This window comes from Octopus bimaculoides, chromosome 3, assembly GCF_046866305.1.
Source record: "Octopus bimaculoides isolate indiv1 chromosome 3, ASM4686630v1, whole genome shotgun sequence".
In the NCBI taxonomy this organism is placed as follows: Eukaryota; Metazoa; Mollusca; class Cephalopoda; order Octopoda; family Octopodidae; genus Octopus; species Octopus bimaculoides.
This window is the reverse complement of record NC_142930.1, coordinates 2,333,112-2,360,576: the sequence shown is the minus strand read 5'-3', so window position 1 is coordinate 2,360,576 and position 27,465 is coordinate 2,333,112. Positions and strand designations below refer to the sequence as shown.

Genomic DNA, 27,465 nt, shown 5'->3' with positions numbered 1-27,465 from the left:
CATTCCCGTCATCTCCCTCTCTGTCTGTTTTGTCTGCCGTATTCTCTCTGCCTCCCTTCCTCACTCTCATTACCCTCTCTCTCTCTCCCTCTCTCTCCCCTCCTCTCATGACAGATGTAAATAGGTGAACAATGTTGTCATTGTGGTTACTAGTGTTGCTTCTTATTGTTCATGTTGTTGTCGTTGTTACTTTGTTGGAAAGGTTTGTGGAAGTGGTGGCGGGGAGAGGTGGTGGTGGCGGTGGAGTGATGCATGATCGAGTCAGGCATTACTTAACACCATTGACGCCTGCTATTTTATCTACATAATCACTCACACACAAATTCAGTTATATACCTATATACGCGCGCACACACACACACACACACAAGTGTATAAATAGACACATATGTACATACATATATATATATATATGTGTTTGTGTGTGTGTGTGTGTGTGTGTGTGGCAGTGCCCCAGTATGGCCACAGCTCATGAGCTGAAACTAGATAAAATGAAAAATATATATATGTATACTCTTATTCTTTTACCTGTTTCAGTCATTTGATTGTGGCCATGCTGGAGCATTGCCTTTAGTCGAATAAATCGACCCCCAGGACTAATTCTTTGTAAGCCTAATACTTATTTTATCGCTCTCTTTTGCTGAACCGCTAAGTTACAGAGACATAAACACACCAACATCGGCTGTCAAACGATGGTGAGGGTACAAACACACATACAAATATATATAAGTGTTCAATAAACCATGTTTACAGATGTAAGACATTATAATATATAAAGTGCTTATGTGACATTTGGTTACTCTAGTAACTATATCTGCGGATCTTCCCTTGAAAATTATACATACATACATACATGACTAACCCGTTTGATGTTGTCTAAATTCTACGGAAAGTGTCTTGTTTCTAAGCTAGAAACAGATTCTTTCTCCATTGCAGAGAAATTCGAAAAATAAAATCAAGAATGAATATACACACACATATATATATATATATATATATAAACAAAAAAAAACAGATATATCGAATACCATACAACATAAATCTTGGAGTCAATAAAATTAGCTCTGCCTGCAGAGGAAATGTTTCAATTTCGAAATGGCAGTTGAGAAAATCTCCATCGGAGGAAAAATAATCTCAAGAATAAAATATTCTCCAAAATTGAAATACCGTTAAAGAAAAGAAGAGGCCGAAGATAAGTGGTCAGTCATGGACACGTGTTTCTGCTGACAGCTGCCCTGTTTCTAGAAAGTAAAGGATTTATACAAAATGAGTAGAACACAGTTACGACCTGGGTAATTCCCGTTAATTAAACAAAAATGAGCTTAGAGAAACAACACAGAGTGACCAGTGGTTTGTTTATGAACAACACTGACCGATAAAGGTCTATCAAATACCATACAACAAAAATTCTTGATGTATTAAAACTATCTTCACCTCTAGAGGATATGACACAATTACTAAATGTAAATTAACAACGGCCCAATTTGAAACGAACAACATCAATGAGGTCGTTTGTTTTCTATTCTTTCTAATATACATATATATATATATATATATATATATATATATATATATATATATATATATATATATATATAATATGTATGTATCTGTCTTGGTTTGTGTTTGCCACCTTGGAATCCTCTGTGTAGTGGGTTGATCCACTACTCAGGAAGAGACTATTCTAGAGTACGTTAAACTGTCTTGTCTTCGAAACGTCTAGATAGAATAGAGACAGCTGATGAAGGGATATTCCAAGTGGCTTTCCGTTTTCCTATGTGTTCGTTCAGTTGTCTGTAGTTTATTGTTCTAACGTCCTGTACCCTGATATGCATGTATATACACATGTAGATGTAAGTATGTACATATATGTGTGTATACATGTATATATATTCTTTGTATTATTATATATATATATATATATATATATATATATATATATAATACAAGATAAATTCTTTATAAGAATTTATCAAGTAGTCAGCGTGAAAAAACCTCATAATGAAAAAAATAATGAAAAAATTGATCATTTTTTCATAAATATATATAAATTTATATAAAGGGCATTAACTGTGTAGTAATGCCTCACGCTTCAAGGGACTAAATAAGTCAAAAACTACCAAAAAATAAGCAACATATTTACTGAAAGCGAGGGAATGCAGCTTTAAATGTTTTTAAGAGATAAATTTTGAAAGCTGCATTCCCTCGCTTTCAGTAAATATGTTGCTTATTTTTTGGTAGTTTTTGACTTATTTAGTCCCTCGAAGCGTGAGGCATTACTACACAGTTAATGCCCTTTATATAAATTTATATATATATATATATATATATGTTTATATGTATGTATATATGTTTATATGTATATATATATATATATATATATACATGCATGCATGAATATATGCATATGAATGTATAGGACGAGTTTCCGTACAGTTTCACCGAAAGTGAAACAGTGTAGTACGCCGATTTATCCACCAACCACAACTTAACTGGCTTTGAAGTGTTAACAGGAAACACGTTCAAAAACTGCATGCACCAACACAAAAGCTCATTCCGTCACGATGAAACAATATTTCAACACGTTTTGGAATTAAAAAATGCAGGAATAAGCACAAACAGAGCGTGAACATTGACAGTCAATACTCCTGTATATGGAAACGGGTCCAAGATTCCCCTAATCCAAGCCCAAAACAAACGATCCGACCTCAATCTCAGTCCCATCTTACTGCCACAGATCAAAGTTCCTGCTGACCAACTTAAAAGCAGACTCGCCCCCTCCTAATACCTGATGAAAAACTGGACACCGGACAACACGCCGTCACACATACGCGTCCATGCGCACTCACATTCGTATGCACGCACACACATGTATAGATACATATACACATAAAAATCTTGTGTGTGCGTGTATATATGGGCATACATACATACATACATACAGACAGACAGACAGATGGGTGGGTGGCGAGATGAATGAAAATCGAGAATTGGTAATGGTAAACATGAAGACGTAATATTGTTGAAAGGGTTGGCAAGTAAGGAGATACGAGAGAGAGAGAGAGAGAGAGAGAGAGAAAGGGAGAGAGAAAGAGAGAGAAAGGGAGAGAGAGAGAGAGAGAGAGAAAGGGAGAGAGAGAGAGAGAGGGAGAGAGAAAGAGAGAGAGAGAGAAAGAGAGAGAGAGAGTGATCTGAGTGAGTGACTGAAATATTCCGGAAGAAATTGAAGCAGTTCGACAATGATGATGACGATGATAATGATGTTGATGAGGATGGTGACGAGGATGGAGTTTGTGGTGACAGTGTTTTGATTAGGGAGGGGGATGCGGTGAGTGGTTGTTCATGTGGTATGGATGGTAGTTGAAGTGGTGAAGATGAGACAGCCGAAGCCGTTGAAGTAGTAGTAGTAATGGTTGTGGTGGTGGTTATGTGTACACTACTCACGCGGTCGCGCGTATCGGAAAAGAAAGCAAGAAAGAACGTGAATAAAGAGAATTAAAACAAACAATACACGAAAAAAAAAAGAACGACAGGCAGAGCATGGAGAGAGAGAGAGGAGTGGGGGGGAGAGCAGTGAGGCAGAGGCACGTGGGAACCACGGCAGTGAGCCGGACTCACGCTCCGCTTTCGGTTTACAAGCGTTTGCCGAGCTCAGGCTGCTTGTGGCGGCGGCGGCGGCGGCGATAAAGAAAGAGGTGTAGATTAGCGTTAAGTTTTCTGTTGGCCGTGCAACAATCGACCGACCGACAAACAGGCCAGCCAGTGCCACCGCTAACGCAAGCTGCCACCCTTTTCTCTTTCTTTCTTTCTTTTTTACTCCACCCTCAATTTCACCTCATTTGATACACGAGAGAGCATTGTACTACTACTACAAAAAGATAATGATTTACTTTCTAATTTAGGTACAAGGCCAGCAAGTTTGGGGGTGAGTGGGGTGGGTGGGGTGGGTGGGGTATTAGTTGATTCTAGTACTTGAATGGTTTTTTATTTTAGTGACCCCCGAGGGATAAAAGGCAAAGTTGATCCGGGTGGAATTTGAACGTAGGGAGCCAGAAGAAATACCGCAAGACATTTTTCTGACGAACTCTACGTTTTGCTTTCTGGGGAAGGGGTTAAGTCGATTACATCGACCCCAGTACTCCACTGGTACTTATTTCATGGATCCCGAAAGGATGAAAGGCAAGGTCGACTTCGGCGGAATTCGAACTCAGAACGTAAAGACGGACGAAACACCGCTAAGCATTTCCCCCGGTGCGCTAACGATTCGGCCAGCTCGCTGCCTTCTGTTCTTAATAATAATCATCAGCAGCATAAGGCCAGAAATTTTGAGGGGCGGGGGAGTCAATGGCATTGATCCTAATTCTTGGCTGTTTTTTTTTTTGTTTGTTTTGAAAGGAGGGAAGATGAAGGTGACTTGGACGGCATTTGAGCTCAGCACGAAAAGAGACGGAAAAATACCGCTAAGCATTTTGTTCGCCGCACTAACGATTCAGCCAGCTCACCGCTTTGTCTGAATAGAAAATATTTGGACACAAGGCCATCAATTTTAAGGAAAGGAGAGTAATTGATTCCACGGTCCCAGTAATCCACTGGTGCTTGTTTTATTTACCCTGGAAGAAGGATTTTGTCACAAGGGTTGAGACAATACAAAATGACAAAGATACAAACATAGTGAAGGGTTTACACAGGTTTTGTAAAAAGAACAACAAAAACAAATAAAATTCTCCAATGAGGAACAAAGAGATGATTAGGGTTAATCAAGGAAAACCCACAAAATCTCTATGACCATTGAGGGTAAGAACTCTGCGACATTTCGTCTGCCGACCTTTATGTATATTCTCAGAATAGGCCCGTTCGCTACTCTCAACCACTTTTTAAAGAATTTGCTGACTGGTAGCACCGCCCTCTCCACTCTCGACTGAAGAAGATGTCTGTTTTGGGTTTTTTTTCTTCTTTTCTTTTAGTTTCATCCGCTACACACCCTCTTTCGCCACTAGACTGAAGAAATCTGACTGCACTTCCCGGTCAAAAGAAGAGGGCAGAGCAATCTTCACGACGGCCCCGTCCTATTTGCTACAAGAAAGCATTAAAGCAATAAAGCTCGGACGATGAACGATTGCGTGCAAAACAGTTTCGCCGCATCTCGAGCAGTCGACGGCGTTTCCGTGTCTGTACGAGTTTATCTGGAAGCGGCAGTGTTGATCCTTGACCAGATACTTGGTTCTTGTCGATGACTAGAGTTTCCCCAGAAGACGGGGGTCGGTTTTCCCTACTACTTGGCCAGTATAGAACACTGATGTGGAAGCTCCACCGACCGCGTTACTTGTGAGCATTTGACATCATTCCAGACGCCAAGCAGTTGGTCTTGATCTTTGCCTGACCCACAACCACAGCTGTGGGAGGATGGGCTTAACAAGAGGCAACCACCCCTGCTCATTGTCTTGGAATGTTCGTAGACGCTGCAGCCTCCCTACATGGCTGCGCATTAGCAACCACGATATACCGAACTCATTGTGTTGAGAGTGTTGGTAGGAGACGCGGATTGCGCCTGACCAGTAGAATGCCTCCGTTCCACAAATAACGAACAAGTAGCTGCTGCATCCTGGTCAGACGAATACTAGGATAAAGCACGATGGTCAGGCGATAATATAAAGCGTTCCGCCATATCCACCCGACATTTTAGGAATAACTTCCTCTCAGCCCATTTCCGGGTGTGTCTGGTCACCCTACTCATCACCTTATCCTAGATCCTATCCACCTGGAGATCCGGATCAAATCATCTCAGACCCCCAAGCAACTTAAAAAGACCATTTGTCCAACGACCCACGGCACTGTCCTTTCCTTTCCAAGTACCGAACTGCAAATCCACTGATTTATCCATATCGAATGTTAATTTTTGCTCGTCGAAGTTTTTAGAAAGGTACCAGTCACTTCGATTTCGCGGTTTCCGGCTCCATTACGGTGGCATCGTCTGCATTTACCCACACTGCTTTCTCGGGTCCCAGTTCAAACGGGATATCCTTCAGCATCCGTTTTCTACAGAAGTGGTCGGAAAGCTAGTATATGCAGATGAAATGCTAGAGGACACCCTAGAAGGAACGAGCGCTTGATTTGAAATGGTTAATCTTACCACCGAAGTGCATTTCAGGGATCCAGCTTCTGAAAACAAAGTTGAAACCAATCACCTTGAAGTCAACTGCCAAGTAACGGTGGACGATCCTATCGAAAACTTACGACTGATCCATTTTGGTCAAGGCCTCACCAAAGCCAGGTTTACTACTTACTCCTCTCTATGATGTATCACATGATATGGAAGTTGTCGGGGATTACGGTTGAGATTATGCACGTCTCCACCTTCTCGGCTACACACTCGACAACAGGAGCTAAACTTCGCTCACGCCCTAACCAAAATCTTGAACCGGAAATTACCAATGACATCCATTTTGTTCGCGTCCTTCCCATCTCATTAAACAGGGAATTCTCCCAATTTTGCTGCCACTTGCAGTAGACGTCTTCCCAAAGAGCCAACTGATAACTCTGGCATATCATATGCATAATCCTCACAGAGCACACCATTCAAGCCAAGTGGTGCCTCATTCAGTCGCTTACCTCCATCTGTTTCTATTACCGGTCTTTCGTAGGAGGACTCCGTATCACCCGCCTTTGAGTTGCGGCAGGCCATCAAAGTTTGCACTGAAGTTCTCTACTGTCTTCTCCAACCGCTCTCCATGAACGGTTGTGAAAAGTGCCAGTGGATAATCGCTCTCATCTATTTGGACTCGAATAACACTCACTCGTTTCATCCGCCAAAGACTTCTGAGGGCTACTTGTAGAAATTCCACAAAATCCACGGTCACCCTGACCATTGAGGCAAATGCTCTCTCCCGGGTAACCTCCAGTCTAGAGCAGGTCTGCATTTGAACCATACTCTCCTCTCTCATCCACCCTTCAACATTTTCTTTCTCAAATGTAACGTGAAAAAGTTGATGAAAGCTTAGCCACAGAGGGCGGTGTCTGTCTTCTTGTCTCGTCCATCACACAACCTCTTTGACCAATGCTGTCGAACAAATAAAAACTGTCTACCCTTCCCAGCCAATCTCCTGGGCATAATCAGGGCTGTTCACAATTCTGATCCTTATCTTTCAATGGCACACAGTCAAGGCCTAAATTCTCCTAATCGAAACTTCCATAACCAATTCCAGTGTTGTGATTCAAGCCGAGTTCTACGTAACCCGTGGAAGTCGTTTTTACAATTGGCCTTCCTTCTGTATATTCCACAGAGTCGGTGCTTAAATAGCATTTTTGCACTTTCTCTTTTTTTGTCTGCTGTTTAACTCAGCCGTCAATTCTTTGCTTGTTATATGCAGAATTGTATAAAAGTCATGATGTGTCGGGCACCACCTTCAACATTCGGTTTTCTTTTCCCTGTGGTCCATCTTTCTTTTTAGGGGTCTCTTTTTTTTTTACTGGTTTCCAGCGACTCCAAAACCTTGCCACTCTTGTTTCGTATTCAGCCATTTCTTATTCTTCACAATCTACTTCTGTGGTGTTACTGGTCATCATCCGTTTGTGGGACTGAGGATGATGCGATTGCTGATGTTATTGCAAACAGCAGCCGCCAGGAGGTACCCTTAATTATTACTATTGCATATGCTGCAATACATCCCCCCTCTCACTCTCTCATCTTTTCTTCTTCCACCTCCTCATAACAGAATACCTTTAATTGGTCCTTACAACAACTAGGCTTTCTGTCTTGCACCAACAAGTCTCATCGCTTTCCTTTCAGCGTCCACAACCAAGTACACCTCTTGCATGTGTCAGGTCCTTGATGGATTCATTAAGACCCTTCCCGACCGACTACACATCGTTTTTACTTACCACCAGCCTGTACTGTGCCCCAAAGACGACAACAACAATCCAAGGGCCAACGTCATTTTGATTATCACTGTTGTATGTCACTGAGACATGTATTGCAGCACAATACAAGATGCACCTCGTCCTTAAAGGTCCTCGTACTACCCTGGCCAATGTGGCTCTTCTTTTCTCAATCTGTCTATATACATACATACGCACGTGCAAACATATATACATATATGTATAAATAAATGTGTGCATCTCTCTCTTTCAATATATATATACACAGACACACACACATATATATATACATATGTGTGTGTGTGTGTGTGTGTGTGTGTGTGTGTGTGTGTGTGTGTGTGTGTGTGTGTGTGTGTGTGTGTGTGTGTGTGTGTGTGTGTGTGTGTGTGTGTGTGTGTGTGCACACACTCTCTCATATGCCCAACCCCGATGGATAAAAATCGCATGGTTCTACACAAGAGACAGGACTTCCTCCAACTACACTTTTATCGCCATATTCAAATAAAATCTCCCCACCACCATATTAAGCAAAGCAGAGATAAGTTACCCTCTTTTCTTGTTCCTGTATGTATAATACAGGTCAAGACAAAAGTGATCCTCTTGGAAAAAAAAAAAAAGAAAAAAAAAAAAAAAACACCTGATTGTGCCATCCTGACATAAAACCGGGTCAACACTGAAACCGACTCAGCAACAATTATCCAAAGAATCGTCCATTAAATACAATCTGGTCGATCTGGTTCGGACCACAACGTTTAACTTAAAATACATCTCTCTTTCTCTCCCTCTATTACACTTCCCCTTCTCTTTATCTAAATATATATACATATATATGCACGTAGAAACATATATACATATATGTATAAATAAATGTGCACATCTCTCTCTCTCTCTCTCTCTCTCTCTCTTTCGATATATATATATATATATATATATATATATATATATATAATACACAGATATATGTGTATGTATGCACATACACACACATACACACCAGTGTATCCCTCCCACACCTTTACCTGCGATCTTAATTAACTGGGGTTAAATTAGATTGGAAATCCGGGGATTGGCGGCACACGGAAAGTCAGTCGAAACCAGTTGTACATTCTGACGACACATCTCATGGCCGTACATCGGACTGCAATGCTGTCGGTGGATTCCAAAACCGGCTAAACTGGATTCCGTTTACAGACCTGTCTACGACAATATCATCATCATCATTGTCTCATACACATCAGCAACAATATTGTAAGCACAACGGTCCCATCCTGTGCGCGTGTGTGCGTGCGTGCGTGCGTGCGTTAAAGAGTGAGAAAGAGATGCATCTCTGGATTTTGTCAGGGAACAGGTCGCGGTCTCAAAGCGACGAAAATATTTTGGCAAATAGAATTTAAATGTTGAAGTGAATCTAATGGTTTCTGTGTTTTTAAATGGCTTATAAACACCATCCGCGCTGCAATTGTTTTCGTTTCAGCACACGATATCAGATCAGGTCATTTGCTATGCAAGTACATTTCCGTTATAAATATTGAATTTTGACCCAAGACCAGCAATTTCTGGGGTGGGTTGGGGGGGGGGGAAGTCGATGCATCGACCCCAGTGCTCAACTGGAGTTTTATCGACTTCGAAAGCCAAAGTCGACGTTGACAGAATTTGAATTCAGAACGTAAAGACGAGCGAAATGCTGCTAGGTATTTTGTCCGGCGTGCTAACCATTCTGCCAACTAGCTTTATATAGTTATATACGACAGGCTTCGTCCAGTTTCTGTCCACCAAATCCACTTACAAGTTGGCTATAGTAAAAGACACTTGCCCAAGGTGCCACACAGTAAGAGTGAGCCCAGAACATTGTGGTTGGGAAGCAAGCTACTTACCACACAACCACGCGCATGTGCGCGCGCAGGAGTAATTGTGTGTGTACACACACACACACACACACACACACACACACACACACACACATATATATATATGTATGTATATATTTGTAAAAGTAGACAGACATCGTTCTCGAAAGATTTATTTCTAGAAACGACATGTCATTTGACTCATTTAAATATTTAATCCAATAATTAGCAGAGATGATGTTTTGTACAGTTTTAAATGCGATCACTAATTTGGGCGTCCACAGCACCAATTAAACAGTTGAATGAGGAATATTAATTTACTTGTGTGTGTGTGCGCGCGCGTGACTTCGACTATGGTACAAATAATTTATACATTCTTCGTGTTAACGAATTACCCTCGGAAAAGTAAACGAAAGCCACTCAATTCGGTTTCCTGTCTCCTGTAAAGACAACCCTTCACACGTCTTCAGTAAACTTCATCATAAAACTGTTTGCGTCGTGAAAATACATGAAACAAACTTTCACGCGAATGAGAATTGAAAGCTTTTAAAGTTGCCGAACTCGCACGCGAGTTATGCAAGGGAGGCAACTCTATAATGTAACTCGTCAATTGAAATATCCGACGGATTCTTTTTTCTGTTTTTATGATGGGATTCCAAGGCTCCGGACACTCAGAGTTGTTGTCTGCCGCCAGAACGTTTCTAACTTTACTTCTTTCTGCCATCACCAAAAATTACCAAACACAATAAACGAATTCTAAGACTTATTCTAAAGACATTCAAATGGTGGAGGCGGAGAACGTCCGTAAAACATAAGCTCTGCATTATCTTTTATCTTTTACTCGTTTCAATCACTGGACTGCGGCCATGCTGGGGCACTGCATTGAAGGGGTTTAAATCAAACAAATCGATCCCAGTATTGATCTTTTTTTTTATGTCTGGTACTCAGTCTATCGATCTGTTTTGCCGAACCGCTATAATTCGAGAGAATAAACAAAACATCACCGGTTATCAAGCGATTGAGGAAGGTGACAAACAGACACACACACAAAAAAAAAAACACGTTTATATACGACGGGCTTCCACAAATTCTCCGTCTTCGAAACTCGCAAGGCATTGGTCAGTCCGGGTGTATAGTAGAAGACACTTGCATAAAAGTGCCGCCCTGCATACAACATTTATAACATATATACAACAAGAGAATACAAAATAATATTAATTTAGCAACAAAAAAACACTACTAAATTCCTTAGGGCTCGTACTGGTTCCTCATAGGCTCACAAGCAGACACAAAAATCCAAGAAGTTCATACAATAATGTCTTTGATGATAGCGACGTGTGTGTGTGTGTGTGTGTGTGTGTGTGTGTGTGTGTGTGTGTGTGTGTGTGTGTGTGTGTGTGTCCCCTTGTTAGCAATTAACATGGAAAAAATAGGTAAATAGTTACCAGGGTAGCAAAAAATCACACAAGTAAAAAGGTTGTAACTCCTTGTTTTTAAAGGTAGACACTTCGGGTTTACGTGAAATATTTTGTATAATCTATATAAGAATAATAAATGTGTCGAAAGTAAAAGGATTTGAACAACATCTGCGTTTAACTCGATTATATATATATATATATATATATATATATATATATATATATATATATATATATATGGGAGAATTTATGGAAAAAAAAACAACAGACGAGGACAGGTGGTGTAAACAACAAAAGGATGTATTAGTTTAATGCTCGGGAATAAAGAAAGTCTATATCGTTTCGAGCTACGCTCTTCAACAGAAAGAAATAAGGAGAAAGCAAGGAGAAAAACACGGAGAAAAAAAATTTGAATGTTGTGGTCAAAACAAATAGTAAATGAGCATACGCATATATACGTACAGGTATGTGCATACCTACGTCTACCTGTGTATATAGGTGCATATCTGGGTACAGGACATTGCAAACAAAACGTAGACTAAAAAATAATAATAACCAGAGTACAGAACACACACAGGCCACATAGAGAAAATTTTCCTTCATCAGCTACCCCCATTCTAACACAGGCGTTTCGAAGAGTAGGGCAGGACGCATCGTTAAAATGGCTCTTCCCACGGACCACAAATTAAATTTGTATACACAAATTAAACTTGTACCATGGAGGACTGTAGTGGCGGACAGAAAACAAGACAGGAAAACAAACGGAAAAGGCTATACGGCCAGACGTGAAAAATTATGTGTATATTGAACGCTATGGCGTGGTCTGAGGAAGTTTTCGAAGAGAGGGCACAAGGTCAGAAAGAAATACAATTCTAGGAGAAAAGGGCGTAATAATATTATTTAGAAGGGCGGACTTCTTTTCTTGAGGAGGAATGTGCCTCTCAGCCACTCCATCCTTGGGTCTGTCCCTGTATATATAAATATATATCGTCAGTAGTTCATATATCCGAAGAACCATTAGAGCAGAAAAATATTTTTAGTAAGTTCAAAGTTATGGCTAGTCATAGAGTGACCATTGGTTTTGCACCTATAAAGCGCGTAACAGTACAGGTGATTCATCCGGCACAAATGGCCGAAGGTGCATCCAGCCATTTGAGTTTGATGAGTCACCTTTATTGCTAATCGCTTTATAGATGCAAAACCAATGGTTACTCCATGACTGGCCATAACTTTTAACACACACACACACACACACAAGTAGGCAGACGAAAGAAAGGCATTCAACACATTTATTGGGAGTTACATGGTTAGATAAAAACAGTTTGATTCAGACTCCTTAGTTTTCTGGGTTTCAAGCGTGTGGCTAATCTTTGGCCATCGGGGCCATGGTGGACGAGGCCTAGCCACACACTTCGGACTCAGATTACCAAGGGGTCTGAATCAAACTGTTTTGGTATTTACACAACACATAGCATCCATCACACAGCACCCATCACCGATCACATGGCAGCTTCCATACATCACATAGCATCCATATATCCATCCATATATATTTATTTCCATATTGGCATTTGCCATGATTGATCGCTAAACCTTTTTTATTTTCTCTATGCTTATTTATCTGTTCGTTTCTGTCGAAGATCGTAGGCTCGGAACGTAAAAGACTTTCTCACTTCCCCGAGCGTTAAACTAATACATCTGTTTGTTGTTCATACACCCGTCTTCGTCTTTTTTTTTTTTTTTTTTTGTAAATTCCAACTATATATATATATATATATATATATATATATATATATATATATATATATATATATATATATATATATATATACATATATATATATATATATAGGGACGATAGTGTTAAGAAAAATTGGCTGCGTGTTGTTGTCATGGACCAAACGATGTCTGTTGAGCGATTACCGCATCCGACCACAATGTATTTCTTACAAGAAATACCGAAACTATCCTTCGGATAATAAAGAACTAGAAATATAAGTATGTGGAGATGGAAAACGAGAAACACAAACAGTCTTCATACCCTAAGAAGGACTATTAAAAGAGGTAGAGAAATACATAATCAAAATATATAACTATACAGACCCTTTATGCATATTATATTGAATGCCTTTAAAGAGAGGAATGGACTCTACATATGGAGCCACTGCCAAGAAGTGCTTTTGACAGTATCCTTCACTTTCGAATCCTAGAAACACAAACAAGATAACACGAATAATAAGAAAAGAGTTTACATGAAACATTTAAGGAATAAGTGGCAAACAATTTTGAGGATATGCACACACACACAGACAATCTCTCTCTCTCTCTCCATACCTTTTGTGTGATAGCAATGGTTAATCTAAGGTGGATTTAGACAACGAAAATCTGCAGCCCTGAGAAATGGGGGATTTAATGCTGAGACTGAAAAGTTCTTGATTGAGATACGAAATCAAAGCCTTCTCACTTAAACTTACCAGAAGCATGTCATGAGGCAGAAGTAAGTGCAGAATATATGGAGAGGAGTAGAAAATGAACGAATTGTCTCTTTGTCCAGTTTCAGTCAAGAAAGAACAGAGTTACACGGTTGGGATTTACACAAATTGGAAAATCATACTTGTATTATGAAATATCAACGGAGAAAAAATGGTGTAGGTATGCACCATGAAAAAGGTGCCAGAGAATGCTAAAGCGTAGACACTGTGAGATAAAAGATGACACATGTACATGAAGATCGAAGACAATCGATGAGATATTGATGCTAAGGACCACCACAAGAAGAAATACTTATTAATCAATGGATCATTATCATCAGAAGATAATGATGGATTTCAAAGAAATGGTGCAAGTTATTCAAATATTAAATTATACATATATACAGGCATACACACAAGCACGCAAAATTACCCTGTTGATGTTGAAATTCCAATGAAGGAACTTTGGATCCAGGTTAGAAACCGGTTCTTTTTCTATTGGCAAGAAATCTTGAAATAAACTGAATAATGACATCCATCCATACACGCACACATATATACCTGCATCCATAATTGTAAATACAGGTTTTGTAGAACAGAGAAGAGAAATAGAATTCAATGCACGAACCTATATGCGATTATATTTTTACTTGATGCCGATTAAGAAATTAAAACACACACTTATATCGATATGGATGAAAGTCTCATATGATACACATCAGAAATAAAAATAGGTTAAAATCGACAGGAGAACCCAGTGTGTGTGCGTGCGTGCGTGTGTGTGTGCGTTAACGCAGTATCTTCTCGCCAATTTGAGTCCAAGATTCACTTCATTCTCCGGCTGCAGTCATTTTACTTCACATCCCATTTCACTTATATCTTCCTATGAAGTGGTGGTCTTTATGCTTTGTCGAATAAATTAATATTTGATGCGTCATGGCAAATCATTTTTATTTCAAAAGTGTTTTATTTCAGTGTGTATTGCTGATTGATAACACTGCAGTGGTCAGTTGTTAACTCTGGCTCCTAAAAAGAACTTAATCCTGTTAGTTCATGAAAAACACTCGTTAATTATACGACAATCCAAGACGGCGAGTCGGCGGAACAGTTACATCGTTGGAAGAAAAAAAATATGCTTAGCGGCATTTCATCCGACTTTACGTTCTAAGTTCAAATGCCGCCGAGGTAGACTTTGCCTTTCATCCTTTCGGGGTCGGTGAAATAAATAACAGTTGAACACTGGGGCTCGACTTAATCGACTCACCCCTCCAGTCACCCAAATTTTCTGGTTTTGTGCTAAAATTTAAAACCAGTTGTACGACAACCAACTATGAGACGACAGATTAACAAAAATGATACCGAGTCGAGTTCACAAAGATAGCCCCGTTTTTGGTCCCTGCCTTTTGACTTCAAATCCCGAACGTCTCAACTTTGTCCTCACCCCGAATTTTCCTTTAATTAGATTAAACATTTTTCCTGATCAAAGGGATCCACGCAGCCAATGCTTTTCTCGGGTTTTTCGTGATACTATTTAGCAGATACGAGGTAAATCTCCCCAAGATAAGCTGATGGTATATCAGAGGTAACTTTCTCTTGTTTAAAGAATAAAGTTTACTACTGCAAACCAACAAACCAATTATCAGTTTAAAGTTCTGTTGTTACTTACAGGGGGCCACTATATATATTCTACCAATTAAAAGCAGCAGGGTTGAGAAGGAGGGTCTATATCAGATGCTATCTTTTTGGAGACTTCCGTACTCTTATAGAGGAAGAAAACAACTAAGCTGTATCGTTGTTATTGGAACACACACACACACACGGAATTAAGGATCTACTAAAGCTAATAATCTAAGTAATCTTTCAACTGCGCCAGAAGTCTGCTGCGGCGGCACCGCCATCAAGTTCACTATCAGAACTATTCATATACACTTATGTATGAGCGAAAAAGATGCGGTGGTCGTATCTGGAGAAACTACTCGATCAGGATTGACCTGAAGCTAAATAATTCCAAACATGACCACACCGCTCTATACTTAGATAGAAGTAACAGCTGATGATATCGACTTCACTATTTTATTGGTATTTAATGGAATATATCGTTTTCGGGGAAGTAAAAAAAGCAAAGTTGACCTGGCAGGGATTAGAACTGAGAACGTAAGGAGCCGCAAGACATTTTGTCTGACGTTCAACGGACTCTGCTATTCCATCGCCGTCGAATTCTAACAGACACAAGGCAACTAAATGATGGAGGGTGAATGACGGGGTGTAGTCGATTAAATTAACACCAACATTTGGCTGGGATTTTATTTTATGAAAACAAATTTGTTCTCAGCAGGATTTGAACCCAGAATGTACAAGATCGTAACTAAATCCACTCTACCGAATCTACCAATCCGCTCCCACAACTTCCGGAGTTCACTAAAAACAATAATTAAGCAGCAATAACACACTGATCGGCTACAAGAGCCTGTATTAACTCGTCCTGAAAGTGTTAGACTTGTGCCTCGCCAAAAGCAGTCGCCCACACAATAGTCATCTCGATAGAAATCACTGGGAATGAAGGATGTTTGCTATTTACAGCCAGGTGGACTGGGCAAAATTGTAACTTCATTGACAACAGAATTAATTTACACTTTTACAATCTAAAGTTGTGTTTCCTGCATGTGTGTGTGTTGGGGGCTGGGTAGATGTACCTGTACAGGAAGATCCTGTCTGTCATGGCAACCTCCTCGCTTCTCTCTTCTCTTTTTTTTAATTTGCGAGACAATACCCGTTTCCAATGGCAACTAATTTCAGTTCGACATTGCTTCCTGCTCCCCCCACCCACCCCACACACTTTCAACACTTACACATGCTCATGATCTTTGCTTCGTACGTACACACACACACACAAACACACACCCCGATCGCATGATCCTTGCTTCGCGCGCACACACTTTTCTCTTTGTCCCGCACACATATATACAATCGCACGCGCATACACGAACACCCCCCCCCCCGCACGCAACACTTTTAGACACATGCATGTGCACATAAATACGCACAACTGCACTTCTTTCTCTCTCCCTCCCTCTCTTTCTGTCTGTCTGTCTCTTCCCCTTCGCTAGCACACACACACATACACACACACACACACAGCACGTACCCGCACTGACCCAGACAGGCACGTGCATGCACACAAACACACAGTTGCACGCACGCTTGCTCACACAGAATCTTTTCTCTGTCTCACACCCACACAACACACCTGCACCCCCTCCCCGCCGCACCACACCCGCCGTTCACCCACCCGCATACCTTCTCTTCGGCAATTCCACCCTTCCTTTAAACAAAATATAAACAATAACTGAAAGGTGAAAATTTGCCGTCATTAAAAGAAAGACGAAGAAAAGTTCCACCCAAAACAAACAAAAACGATTGGGTGGTGGTGGTGGGGGGGAGTCGGGGAGGCACAGTGTGTGTTTTGTCTTTCCGTTTCTGCCAAAATTTTGTCGTCGTCATCTTCATCGCTACCTGCTAATCAACTCCACTGATGTCTGCAAATAACACCTTTCCCTGTCAAGGGACTTTCCTACAAAACAACGCCCTCTGCTTCTCTGAAACAAGGGCATTTAACTGCTTCGTCTCTCATTTCTACACAACATGTGTTCTCCTGTCTTGGTTTGCCTTGGTTTAGGTGTGTTGTTTTAATACTTCTTGTTACGAAGATTAGAGGAAATCTGACAGAACCGGGAACACAAGACAAGGAAAAGGTGAGGGTTTAAAAGAGAGCGAGGATGCATAGCAATGAATAAATAAGAAGGAGTAAACTAGACAGGGACAGAGAGAGAGGGATAGAATGAGAAAGAGAGGGAGGGAGAGAGAGAGAGAGAGAGAGAGAGAGAGAGAGAGAGAGAGAGAGAGAGAGAGAGAGAGAGAGAGAGAGAAAGAGAGAGAGAGAGAGAGAGAGAGAGAGAGAGAGAGAGGAGAGAAAGAGAGAGAGAGAGAGAAAGAGAGAGAGAGAGAAGAGAGAGAGAGAGAGAGAGAGAGAGAGAGAGAGAGAGAGAGAGAGAGAGAGAGAGAGAGAGAAGAGTGTCTGATGGAGATAATGAAGTGCGGGACGAAAACGATATGGCTTGGAATAAAAACAATTGAAGAAGGGCATGTATCAGATTACACACACACACACACACTTTATTAAAATAGAATCTAATGGTTTCTTAGAGTGCAATTTTGAAGAGAGAGAGAGAGAGAGAGAGAGAGAGAGAAGAGAGAAGAGAGAGAGAGAGAGAGAGAGAGAGAGAGAGAGAGAGAGAGAGAGAGAGAGAGAGTCAATCGACTCTCTGGGATCGAGTTCCATCGATCCCAGTGCATGATCGATACTATATTTTATCGACACCGAGAGAATGAAAGACAACCCTGACCTCACCGGGATTTGGAATCAGAACGTAAGGAACCGGAGGGTATCTCCTTTCTATTATTGGCACAAGACCTGAAACTTAGGTGAGGGGTTAAGTCTTTTATAGTGACCCCAGTACATTACTGGTACTCATTTTACAAACTCCGAAAGGACAAAAGGCAAAGTCGATTCGGCAAAATTCGAAATCAAAACGCAAAGACGGACGAAATGCCGCTCAGCATTTTGTCCGACGTGCTAATGATTCTGCCAACACGCCGTCTTAGAGCCGGAAGAAACATCGCTAAGCATTTTATCCGACACGCTAACGATTCTATTACCAATGATATTGATGATTGAATTAGGGAAAAAAAGCAAAACATCCTCGAAGTTGCATGCGCAATTAGGCATGCGCAATTGAACTGCTAGAATCCCTCTGGAAGTGTCGAAAGGTCTAAGATTTCCAGCGAGCATAAAACAATTCTTGTTCATTCCCTCTATGTCACCCCTAATACCAGACCAGTCTGATTAAAATAAGCAATGTGAGTTAGAGTGGAAGAGTATTCACTCAAAACCGTATCGCAATCACGGTTTCCCTATTGAAGTGTGCTGCTCAGACTTAGTTTCAAGCAAATCTTATATGTATGCGCGCACACACACTATTATTATTGAGTGAGAGAGCAATGCATGCCATCAAAGTGACACTGAGGTACAAATATATGAAGCCCATTATACCCATCATGACTACCCGTCTGATAAGGGTACACCAGGCACATGCATCACAACCATATGTGCGCGACATGGTGATCTCATATCAATATAAACAGCACATGACCTTGCAGGTGGGATCCAGTTAGAATTTTCTTCAGATCGAGTAGCCCATCCTGCTCAAAAGGTCCCTGAATGAGGCTTATTTAAGGATGTTGAAACTCCCGTGTCTCCAGAGGTGAACTGTCCAAACCCCAAAGAATTCCTCTCAACACATGGCTATGATGCTCCTCAACTACTTCTGCTCGTGATCAGAGATGCACATATTGTCAGCCACTAAGGGACATGCTCAACTGATTAAAGCCAAGCAACTGACAAATTTCTGGCATTGAGCAGAATATTTTCCCATCTTTTATACCAAGAAAAAACATGTACATGGTAACACTTCCAATCACTTAATATCAGGAGCCATGAAAGCCAGTGCCTGTCGTAGTGAAACAGGAAGGTTGCGTTGTTAGAACTAAGACCTGTGCGCTCAGACAAGAAGGAACTAAAGCTGGCTCGAACGCTGGAGATGCGACGTGGAAACAAAACCACGATCAGGTCTTTGACGGATCAGGATGGGCGCGTGCTACGTGACTCTGAGCTGATGTGTGCGGCTTTTCAGCAGCACTTCGCGCGACTGTTTGACTAGATCGGTGGGTCGACGACGGTACTGGATTTTAATTCGTACCTGGACGGCTTGCAGCGGCTGCCGGCAGCTGACGCGAGGTTATGTGAAAGGCCGATAACAGCCACTGAAATTTTGGAGGCGATGAGCGATTGCACAAGTCGCAGATCGCCCGGTTTGGATGGTCTGTCTTACGAATTCTACTGCAACTGGCATTCTTAGCGCTGTTAGCTAAGATGTGTTGACACTGCTGAGGAAGGATACCAACAATGAGGACGTACTAGAGAATTTTCGGACCATAACTCTGATAAACAGAGTTTAAGATTTTGACCAAGGTGTTAGCGAAAAGGCTGGCGCTTGTCGTCGGTAGCCTGGTCGGAGAAACGCAAACGTGCGCAATCCCGAGTAGGTCTACCCACGACGACCTCCACCTTATATGATACATCATAGAGAGGGCTGGGACCACATCTGGCTTCAGGGTGCTCTGATCAATTTGGATCAATCAAAAGCATTCGATAGGGTCGATCATTGCTACTTGGAAGCTGTCCTGAAAGCAGGCGGCTTCGAACCCGTTTTCAGAAGCTGGATCGCTGCAATGCACAGCTGCACCCGTTCAGTGGTCAAAGTAAACGGGATACGTATCGGAGTTGTTTGGCATCGCACGCACGGTTCGTCGGGGCTGCCCGCCGTCGCCTCTTCTATATGCATTGGTACTAGAGCCACTGTTGCAGAAGTTGGAACAGCTAAGGGGCATCCCTTTCGAACTGGAACCAGGGAGGGCAGTGTCAGCATACACGGACGATGTCACTGTCACAGTGTCGGACACCTCAGAAGTGGAGACGGTCGGCACCATCCTAAAGGAATACGAGTCGGTAGCAGGGGCTAAAATTAACGCCGATAAATCGGTTGGTTGGCGGTTGGGCTCCTGGAGAGGCAGGATTATGCCATCGGATGGCGTGGTCGGACGCTGGACCGACGGACCAGTTAAAGTGCTCAGATTGATGAGTGGGAACGAGGTGGTGAATAGGGTGGCCAGTCTTACCCAGAAATGGGCTGAAAGAAAGCTGTCCTTGAAAGGTCAGGCAGAAATGGTGAATGCTTACATCGCTTCCGTTATCATTTATCGCCTGACCGTCGTGCCTTGTTCCGGTTACTACTTGACCAGGTTGGAGCGTCTCTTCATTTAAATTCTTGTGGAAGGGACGCGTTCCAATGGTCAGGCGGTCAGCATCCTTTAAGTGACGGATTAAGTATGCCGTGGCTCCTAATGCGCAGACATGCGCCTAGGTTACGCAACCGGCAACGATTTCTGGACGGTGAGCGTGTGTGGGCTCCGTTTGTGAGGCTCGTCTTTCCGCTGCTCCTCTCCTTGACGGAGGAATACATAGACAGGTACTGAAATAGAGGCAGAAAGATATTCAGGTTATGTATGTGTTTAACTGCACCTGGCTGAGTATACCAAGGTTTATCAAGAAACGCACATTATACTAAATGATAGGTCCATAATATACTTTGGATCTATGCAAGGAGCAGGTTCCGAGAGAAACGTTCCGTATTGATAGACAATCCACATTGACTTATTGCTTGGATGGAATATGCTTCTTCTTGAAATCGTAATTTGATAATATCGTAACCCAACGTTGTAACATATTTGCTGTATAGGTAGGAATTCCTTGTTTCGAACCAAATATCGATAATAACGGTCGGTGGTCAGTCTGTAGCCGAAAACTTCTACCGCACAAAAATCTGTGAAATTTTTTATGGCAAAAATGATCGCTAGAGCTTCTTTCTCGATTTAACTATAATTTTTTTCTGCTGATATCAGAGAATATGAGGCATGAACCACTGCCTTCAAGTTACCATCTTTATATTTATGTAGCATTATTGATCCAATACTACATTCAGAAGCGTCTGAAGCTACAACAATCTCCAATGCAGGATCGAAGTGAACTTGCGACAAATCAGATATTCTTTTTAATTTCGTCAAACGCTTTTTGACAATTTTCTGATCAATTCCATTTCACGTCTTTTTTCAGCCCTTACCGTATGCATATTTGGAATATAATTTTGGTTATAATTTGTCAGTCCTAAAAATGCTTGTAAAGCCGCTATATTAGTCGAAGAAGGCACATTTTTAATTGCGTCTGCCCTCCACGGGTCAGCTCGTTGTCCATTTCTGTCAATAATTTGTCTTAAATATCTTATTTCCGGTCAAACAATATTCACACTTTTCTTCACTCAACGTAAAGCCGTAATCCTTAATTTTTTTCAAATATATATTTTACCTGGATTCGCTTTTAATGAGTACATCATCCATATATAGAACTGCGAATTCAGAGTCCGCTAACATTGCATCTATAATCTGTTGAAAAATCGCTGGTACGGTTTTTAAACCAAACGGCAACCTAGTGTACTTATACAGTAGTGTATGTGTGTGTTGACTGTTAGGCGTTTCGAGAATTCATCGTCTTTTACTAAATTCAAACACTCTCAATGAGTACTGAACAGGGAACTTCTCTGACTGAAAATTTTCGATAACAATTTGTTTCATCGAAACAAATTTCACATGGTTTTGGGGGAAGAATATAGTTACAATATTTTTCGTGTTCAGCGGGGGATAACTTTCTTAAAAGTAGTCGTACCTTTTCATTGTCCGTCCAGTTTTTGCATTCCTCTTTGAAGACTTCTTCATAATCTTCAGAAATATGCAGAAAAAGTAATACCTTCTTCTGGATTATAATTCAATTCTGCCATTGCGTTTGCTACGCTGTCTGGCGAAAGCGAATTTGAAGTATTCTTGGACTTCAACATTAATTCCAGCAACTGTGGGTATTGTTGTAATTGCTGTTGTTTCAACTGCACCACGGAGGCTAATAAGTCTTTCATGTCAACTAATTTTTCTTTGATTCTGTATCAAAAGAAAATGTTGGTAAATTTTCAGATTAACTCACGCACGATCTTCACTAAGGTGTTAGAGTTAGGATTTGGGTTACGGTTAGCGTTAGGGTTAGATAATCGTGCGGGTGTTAATCTCAAAATTTACAAAAATGTTAACGTCCAACGTAAGCTTGGAATAAACTCGTCGCCACTTTTATATTCTTCTATAATTTGGATATACAGATTTCACGAAGCGGGGATAGACACAACTGTCTTTAAACGACGTATTTCAAATAATTAAACACGATGCTGCAATAAATACAAACTTGCAACCATCTCAACGACTTCCACGACCTTTTTCTCAAACCTACAAGGGTGTCCATGACTCGCTTCAATAGATGTGTGTGTATGCACATGTATATACATATATATACGTGTATATACACACACTCTCTCCCCCACTATATATATATATAGGTATGATATATATATATATATATATATATATATATATATATATATATATATATATATATACATACATACACACGCTCAAACACACACACACATATATATATATATATATATATAACTATGTATGCATGAATGTGTGTTATCTTGCCCAGTGTGTGTATGTGTGGCACAGTTTGTTAAATCAGAAATGACAAGGTTTTATATTCTCGTTCAGTCGTTTCGTTTTTAATATTTTTCCAAGGTATCATCTGAACTGTTTCGCTCATCCCCACAAGCTCCCTCTCCCCTTTCTTCCGCTTCTACCCGCCCTCTCTGCCCCGCATGACAACTACCCGGGGGTAACATCTTCAACGACTGCCGGCATTACTCTTTACCATTCCTCAACCATGCCCCACAGCCACAACGAAATGACGGCTGTGAGCAACCTGCAGCGGTTTCTCTTCTTTCTCTGTAATACAAAACCACATCATCAAAGGCTGGTGGCAACATCGCCATCATTAGCTTTTCACAGCAACCCCCGCCTCCGACCCTTTTCCTTTCTCTCCTTCACATCAATAACGGCTAATTTGCCTCTTATGGGGACGTTCCCTTTGCTTTGCTCGATCTTTCTCGGTACGCATGCGCACACAAGTAGACGTTATATAGACTCATGCATAATTAATCTTTCTTTGTTGATCTCGCTATTACTTTCCTGTCTTTTGTGTCTGTCTGTTTGCCCGCCTGCCTGCTTGTCTGTGTGCATAGACCTATGTACGGAGTTATCTGTCTACTCCTCTTTCTCTATGTGTAAACGAACACATCGAGAGGCATACACACAGAGACAGACTATATAAAGAGCGAAGAGAATATGAATGTTTGCACGGGTGCAGACACACACACACACACATTAGAAATCGAGAAATACAATTATTCACATATAAAGATCTATCTATCAGTCTCTCTGATAGCGTAGCTATCTGTTCACTGTCAATCTGTCTGTCTCTCCGTCATCCTATCTGCTTCTGTGTGTGTATGTGTATTACGTGATGTACCACACTCGAGAGCAGAGGGTCTTGACAATGTTTTACGTTTATGTGTGTACACACATCATATATATATATATATATATACATGGGTAGAGGACGTCACCAACGGTTCTCCTTCCCTCCTCATTCGACTTTTTTTCTTTTCAGTCAAACATTTAACCCCTTAATTCCCCCAATCCCTTCTCCTTACCCTTGTCCTACCTTCGCCCTCCATCATCATCATCATCCTCACGAACATTATGAGAATAATGCTGACGGTGATGTTCACCCTGATGGCTTCTGTAAAAGTAGCAGTTTAGTAAAAGGATTGTAGTAGTAGTGGTGGTGGTGGGGCGGTGGTGGTGGTGTCATTTAACTCCTAGTTTCTGATCGACTAGACACATGATCAAACGCGTTACGGCCGTGACTATCACAAACACATGCACGCACACACACAAATATACACGCACGCACACACACAAATATACATACATGCTCACATTCATATATATAGATAGATAGATACGCGAATACACACAAACATACACACACACAAAGTTGACCACACTGAGATCGATGGGTCAAAAGTTTACTGGTCAATATTAAAGCAGCCACCAAGTTAAAATACAACCGACCAGATATTATGTGGAATCACAAAGAAAAAAATGTTCTGTTGCAAAAAGCAGCTGCCCTCTCGACACGAACGCGGTGTCGAGAGGGAACCAATTCAAAATCCTGTTAAGATCAACTTTAACTCACATCTTTCCGGAGCCGAGAAAATATTGTACTCGCCAACTCAATCCCGGCCCTTAAAACTGCTGACTTTGTGCTTAAATTAGGGAGGAAAATAAAGTGGGTAGGTGGGTGGGGCGGATTGGTCGAGTGGTCAGAGCGATAAAGTTTATGAACGCAGTTCATGGATGCTTCTTGCATCTATAAATGTCGAGACGTTTGCTAATAAAGACATTTGTTGGTGGTTGTATATTAAAGATAGAAGTTATCACAGAGTTCAACCGACGACTTTCGTTTAATTCCAGATTAGAACGATTTCAATTCATCGCTGAGGATTTGCTATTGGGAAAATACTTGGATATCATAAAATCTTTTCCCGTTAAATAACTCGGGTCTTTGAGAAGCCTAGAATGAGAAATGGATAATTGTTCTCTGTAAGAAAATTTAATATTCCTCGAACCAGTGACGGGAAATAGTTTACAAAACCACTCGAGTTCATTTATTATAATAATAAAAAAATTCAACATTTACAAAAACCATCTGAACGATTACAAAACAAAAAACACCTGAACGTTTACAAAAAACATCTGAGCTTAGCCCGTCTTAAGAATGGAAACTGCTTGTTCTAATTCTTAAATCTTTGTGTAGGACACCCACGATAACCAAAATGAGACGAGTCCCCTCCTCTCCCAGACATCACCCCTCACCCGCCAAGCCCAGGCAATCTGCCCCCGATATCAAGTCTAAGAAAATCTAATGAACATAAGGAAATACTGACTGCAATAAACAATAACAAACAATTAAAGAAACGGTTAAAGCAAATACCAAACGGCGTCAATTTACAAACATCACCATAAGACTCCAGAAAATATTATCATTTATAAAATAGATAAAATGAACTATAACATCTTAAAAAACTACCACCCAACTGACATGGATCCTCCAAGACTTGATTTTAAGAAGTCGATGTACGAAGACCTAGGCATTCCTTCACGTTTTCCTCTGACAGTTTTTCAATTTTATTTGTGGTGACCGCTTGCGTGCGCTACACCACCGCTTTCTCACTTTTCTCTTCAGTAGACCAGCTTAATATGCACCCTCCTGGCTTCTGACGGTGTAGCTTGGCCACAGCAGTTTTCGCGTAGCTTGCCATAATGGGGAGAAAAAGGAATAAAAACAACAAGTAACAACCACACGCTCGAGACGCTTCAACAATAGAATTAACAGTAAAAAATAACAACAGTTCTTACCTTCTTCGCACAAAACATCACAAAACCAAAACTACTCCGTTAGCGACCAAAATATTCTTATGAAGGGTTAAATTCAAAAATAAAAATAAACTTTATGTTAATTCCAAGAGACGGATGGAACCATTATTTGTAACTTCAAGTTTTGTTATTTTAATATTCGATATTTTTTCAAAACTGTGGGCAGCAAGATGAAGATTGAAGGTTCGAGAGTTCGTTTCCCGTCACAGATTGTAAGCTTTGTCAATGGACAAGACATTCATGTCCCAATAAGTCGGTACCACAGAGTGTCACAACATAATACTGTGAGCAACAACAACATCGTGTAATTGACGATTGTTTAGTAGCACGAAGTCCTGAGTTCAAATTCAAGCTCCTTCTTTCTCTAATTGAGAAAGTTATTTACTAAATAAAAAGTCCGGTTCACAACCACGTGTCTCCGGCCTCTAACACACGAGAGGGCCCCGTAGTCAGATCACCTGTTTTCTGTAACCCTAGATTGTCTAAAACCCCTTAATGAAATGCGATTGACGGAATATATGCAGTATTTTGTGTCTGTCTGCGTCTGTATCACCAAGAGGTACCGGATAAATCGGTTTACCGAAAAAAATATACCCCATAATATTTACTCCGAGTTCGAGTTATGTCCCTTTGGGCACAGTTAGACTTAGCTATTCGATAAACAGTATCGATAAAATAATCGCCAAACTACTAGGCTAATTACTAATTAATAATATTCAATTGGGTCGGCGTTTTCCGTAAAATTAAGGAGATTAATGCTGTTGAGGCAGACAGCCAATATTTTGTAAGCCTCAGCTGCCTCATTGTGCCGCTCCACAACCAGCTTTAAGGGCAGCACAAATCACTGGCCAGTCCTTCTATTTTGACAATGTCGATCCCGCTTGAATTCCCCTCCTCTTGCTTACCTTTCGCTGCAAATGTTGATTTATAAAGGTACAAGAGTAACATTAATGACATCAATCCCCACCCCCCAACATAGTGACGGTGGGGTCACATCGGTCAAGGACACTGACCCTTACTTCCGACTCAACAAGTACAGACACATATCCCCGAGTAAGTCGTTAGTCTTTCATAAGTAATTTTCCGGTTTGGTCTGACTGAACTGATGCAATGAAAGCCACGGAACCGCTGCTCGTATTTGCAATATTATCTTTTGTACTTAAAAATAAAGTTAAATGGTTTTGTCTATCGAGAGTTAAGGGCCTTCATCACAGACTCAGCCTGATTAACAGGATAATAATAACGGTTCGATGTCTGGTGTCTTATTGCTTTCACAAACATGAGAAAATATTCTCACAAACTTTTACGTACTTATCTATCTATTTATTCATGTATTTTGCTATTTTGGTAGCATTTGAACCGTCATCAATATTTTCCTTGCAGTATGTATAGAAAAAAAATGATGATGATGATGATGATGATGATAATGAGGAGGAGGAGGAGGAGGAGGAGGAGGAGAGAGGCGCTGCGCAGCAATTCTAAAATATAACCAAAAAATTAGCCCAAGATCCTGATGGCGGTAACAATCGTGGACGGATTGAACCTGTTAGCGTTCTTTGTCGAATAGATCTCCTATGATGAGGTTCATGCATTGCATAAGCTCTCGGCCTTCTCATCATCATCATCGTCATCATCATCATCATCATAATCATCGTTTCTCGCCTGCTTCGTCGTCCTTACTCTTTCTCCCAGTATCTTCAACAGATGCAGCAGCAAAACCAGTGAATCAAACGAAAAACACATAAA

At 40.9% G+C, this 27,465-nt stretch overlaps 2 long non-coding RNA genes across 12 annotated transcripts in view; both read right to left on the bottom strand.

Annotated features, from left to right (window-relative positions):
- The window catches only part of LOC106867352 (uncharacterized), a 47,204-nt gene extending 20,642 nt beyond the window's left edge, over positions 1–26,562 (bottom strand). For 5 of the 11 annotated variants that reach the window (XR_016240960.1, XR_016240958.1, XR_016240956.1 and 2 more), the window contains exon 1: positions 25,702–25,837. This is a non-coding gene — a long non-coding RNA (uncharacterized LOC106867352). Of the gene's footprint in view, positions 1–25,701 lie in introns of all 11 variants that reach the window. The other 6 variants (XR_001409124.3, XR_016240962.1, XR_016240954.1 and 3 more) reach the window with 5 other exon arrangements.
- Positions 20,360–25,695, bottom strand: LOC149136427 (uncharacterized). Its single transcript, XR_016240953.1, has 3 exons — positions 25,385–25,695; positions 22,007–22,272; positions 20,360–20,759 (listed from the first exon to the last, which is right to left on the bottom strand). It is a non-coding gene; the product is annotated as an uncharacterized LOC149136427 (long non-coding RNA).
- Positions 26,563–27,465: the final 903 nt, after the last annotated feature.